The following is a 4,592-nucleotide window of genomic DNA, read 5'->3' as shown; positions in this document are numbered from 1 at the left end:
TGCTTCTCGTATTGGATATTCTGTTTAGACAGAATCGGTATACATGAAGTGAATGGGATATACTGCCTGGATTGTATGCTGTGGTTTATAGTCAGCATATGCTTTCGTTTATATCTAGATTAGAATGGCTCATTCAAAGATTTTCTATTCTTCATATTCTCATCTCAATACATGCTGCATCTCAGAGAATTAATGTACCGATACTTTTGCATCTCTTGTAAAAATATATATATACTTACTACTCCTAATTTAAAAATAGCATGTACTTAAAAATGTATATCCTCCCTACTAACTTAGAAGTATATACTGCCACTACCTTAAGAAAAAAAAACAGTATATACTGATACTAACTTTAAAAGAAGTATATACTCTGCTCTTGACTTAAAAGGTATATACTGTTCTAATAATTTAAAAAGGTACATACCGCTACTAACTTAAAAAAGGTATATACTGTTCTACTAATTTAAAAAGTACATACCACTATTAACTTAAAAAAGGTATATGCTGCTCTACTAATTTAAAAAGGTACATACTGTTACTAACTTATAAAAAAGTATATACCATACATAAAGAAATCAAATCAAGTACATATATTCTGAATATTACAAAAAAAAGCATATAGTCCAGCAACCAAAAATCTACTACGTACTAGTACATACTAAGTCATAAAAAAACAGTATATACTAGATCCTGAAAAAAAAGACATGTTCTTTGACTACTTTGCATGCAACAGTCACTATAGGAATTCTGGGCTTCTGTGACGATTACATTGTGACGATAACAGCCTGTTTCCTGTCTGCCTGCAGTGACGAAATGGCTGTCATCACAGAAGGTGGGTCACTAACCAGCATCTGTGACCACCAGAGGTGTCACTGTCTGTCTGCAGTGACGAAATGGCTGTCATCACAGAAGGTGGGTCACTAACCAGCATCTGTGACCACCAGAGGACATCGTCATTGATATAGTGACAATAGTTCTCCCGTCATTGATGAATGACGAGACAAATTCGTCATAACAAAATGAACCAAATAACACCACGTGTATGATGACATGTGATGTTGCAGATGACAAGGCGGGTGATGTGGCAAATGACATGGCAATTCACATTTGGCCCATATAGCATGGGCTTTTTTATTTTCAATTACAATTGGCCAAAATATCTTTTTTGACCCAGCTACAAATTTGCTTTTACATTTTTTTTTTCATTATAGCCCAACAGTACAATTCTAGCCCATATTATGAGCTAGCCCAATTAAAAAGCAATCACAGAATATAAACCACAACCATTTTCATAATTATATTATAATCACATTCCAGCCATAATTAATTTTCCATCCCATACAAAAGTAAGTTCCAGAATACAGTTTTCAACATGTTCCATACAAAAGCACAAAACATGAATACAAAATGATCCATCCACCATGTAACAAGACACTTGTACTGAGGCTGCAGAAGCAGCTATCACTAGCTGCAGCAGCTCTTTTCGTTTGCCTTTTTAGAAGAACCACCCTTCCGAATCAAGTGTCATCCTTGTAGGCAATGCACCCTCTACCAAAGCATATCTGTCATGACAGGTGTTCCAAGAAAAGAGCTTCCCTGTTCCTGAATCAACAACTAACCAATCACTTGTTTTGTATTATAGCATATGAAGGGATGTCTGGCCATATAATTGCAACATATAAGTAAACAAACAAATAGAGTTTGTCTTTTTAGAAAACACATTAGAGAGCACATTACATCTAGGAAGCAATTAGCTAAGTTACATGCCCGATTCAACCTACACTGCCAAATGCCAATGCATAGTCATGTCAAAATGAGATTCTTCAAATGAAAAAAAAAAAACCTAAGGGCAGAATTGCTGGTATCTCTGTATGCTAGTCATTTGCTAGCCAATAATATAGTCACTTACTTTCCAGAGCTGCTAACTGAAAGAATTGAATAAGAATCATGAGGAGCAGGCGTGCTGATATGATTCTTGGCAATAAGCATCAGAAAATGACCTGGAGAGGATTCCATACTGCAGAAGAAACATGCTCTAAGGCAGCATTCGTTGCAGTGAGTTTGAGGAAGAAAGCACATCGTTTTCCACGTGCACGCTTCCCAAACTACTAAACGGTGCGTTTTTTCAAAAATTTTCTATAGGAAAGTTGTTTTAAAAAATCATATTAATCTATTTTTGAAATTTAAAATACTTAATACTCAATTAATCATGAGCTAATGGCTCACCTCGTTTTGCGTATCTTCCCAATCTCCTCAATCCCCTTCTCCTCAAACACACCCTAAGTCAACAACCATAACTAATCTAAAGTTTTAAACTGCTTGCTGTGATTGATGTATGCTCTGTTGGTTACAACTTTACAAGATAAGCTGCTTGGGCAGACTAACAAGGAAAGAGAAAACAGGAGCAGCTCATTTGCTTTTCTTAATCTCGGCTGGTAATAATTCATTCATTCCCCTCACCGATTATAATACAGTCAAAAGGAGGAAATGCAGCTGCAGCAGTACCAGTAAAATGTGCATAACCGCTAGATTCACGCATAAGTTTGCATAGAACTACAATCATGGCAAGCAATGGAACCATTCCATCATGAATGCCACATATGCACACATTAAGTCTCAGATATGACAATTTACACCATGATGCTCTATACTTTCAGATTATTCCAGGCACAGGCGCAATATGTTAGTACCACGAAAAACTCTTGGGAGCTAAGTACACTGCTGCTATGGTAAAGTAGAACATGAAGTTAGCAGAAACGGTCTTGTTAAAGAAGAATAGGATGGATATTCTGGAGCAGAGATAAGTCATTATTGCATCATTATAATATATCCATAACTTGATATTTCTTTCGAAAGTCCAAACTCAGGAACATACCATATATGGGAGTCCTTGACACAAATCAGAATACCAAGGTTTGGTGCAGGAGGATGACACCACGAGGCAAGCAAATTTAGGTACTGTTTAATGCGCCTAATTTCCTGTACAGAAGATATGCTACTCCATAAGCTCCACCTTGAATAACAAAAAATAAAATCTTACTGAAACAGTGAATATACCTACCTTAAGTGTATGAGTTGATATAGCTTTTGCCGTACGCGAATCCGTGCACCCGTACGCTGCTGCCGCCTTCTTGGGTCACCGGCTCGCCTTCGTGGCCTCGTCGCGGTGGCGCTCCGCAGCCACCCGCCGTCTCCACCTGCTGCTTCTTGGCCTCCCGCGGCGTCTTCTTGACTCGGTGTGGTCGTGGACGAAAAATCCGCCGCCGTTTCTTGGGCTTTCCCCCTTCCGCCGTGGACGAAGAAGCAGCCGCCGCTTCTTCGACGGAGCCGTCGCCGCGGCCACTTCTTGGATGGAGCCTGCCGCCGCGGTCGCTTTCAACACCCAGCATGGAAGATCGTTGCAGCCACCGTCGTCGTCGTCGCCGCAGCCGCCGCCATCGTAGCCGCTTGCTCCCGCCTGCCTAAGCCCGCCGCCGCCGCTCCGGAGGGCGGAGGCGGGCGGATCCGCGTGCTGCCGGTGCTCCCGCTGACGCCAGGCCGCTCCCAAGGACGGAGGCCTCTGGATTCATGCGCCGCCGTCGCTCCCGAGGACGGGAGACGGCGGATCCGCGCGCCACCGTCCTTCCCTGGCTGGGGGAGCGAGGCGGGGAAGGGCGAAGAGGTGGCCGGGGGCGGCGCGATGGACGGAGGACGAGAGGGATGTTGGCGATGGGGGAATGGATGGTGGCGGCGGTGGCATATGGATTTAGTTTGGGCTAGGGTTTGGGGAAGAGTTTATATGGATAAGAAGCAATCCGATGCAAATTTACTAAACTGTCCCTGGTATGTTCAGGGTAGTTACAAAATTGTATGAACAAAATGGACATTTCACCTTAAATTTATGAGAACTTTAAATTTAATTTTAGGCTGATTTTTGTGTTTCAAATGCAAAAATCATAAAGAACAAAATTGTAGAACTCATCGTGATCTACAACTATTGTATTGGTCCTTTTTACAAATAAGTTCATTTGAACAATTCAAATTTTGAATTTTAAAAATTTGAGAAGTTCAAACAAAAATTGGGGTTAATAAATGATTTCAAATAGAAAAGTAACCAAAACCAAAGTTGTAGAACTCATTGAGATGCAAAATTTTTATTTTGGTCATTTCTCCATCTGACTCTATTTGAATAATTTGAAATTTGAAATTCAAAGTTTGACAACTTCAAATAGAATTTTTTTATTAGTGAATGACTTCAATTGAAAAAGTCATCAACAACAAAGTTGTATAATCCATCTAGATCTACAAATTTTCTTTTGGTCATTTGTTCATTCGATAAAGTAATTTTAACATTATTCATAAAATTTACATATCTCTTATATGGTTTTATAAACTATAAGAGAGATATGTATATTTTGTGAACAATTTTACTATCACTTTGTCGGATGAAGAAATGACCAAAATAAAAGTTATAGATATTGACGAGTTATACAACTTTGTTGTTGATGACTTTTTTAGTTGAAATCATTTAGTATTTGAAAATATTGTTTGAAGTTGTCATAATTTGAAATTCAAATTTAAATTATTGAAACAAAGTCATATAGCAAAATGAC

At 39.1% G+C, this 4,592-nt stretch overlaps 1 long non-coding RNA gene across 1 annotated transcript; it reads right to left on the bottom strand.

Annotated features, from left to right (window-relative positions):
• Positions 1-1,286: 1,286 nt before the first annotated feature.
• Positions 1,287-3,744, bottom strand: LOC127774478 (uncharacterized). The gene is made up of 3 exons (XR_008017748.1): positions 3,062-3,744; positions 2,876-2,979; positions 1,287-1,602 (listed from the first exon to the last, which is right to left on the bottom strand). It is a non-coding gene; the product is annotated as an uncharacterized LOC127774478 (long non-coding RNA).
• Between the last annotated feature and the right edge of the window lie 848 nt (positions 3,745-4,592).

This window comes from Oryza glaberrima, chromosome 5 (genome assembly GCF_000147395.1).
Source record: "Oryza glaberrima chromosome 5, OglaRS2, whole genome shotgun sequence".
NCBI lineage: Eukaryota > Viridiplantae > Streptophyta > Magnoliopsida > Poales > Poaceae > Oryza > Oryza glaberrima.
This window is presented reverse-complemented; position numbering and strand designations above follow the sequence as displayed.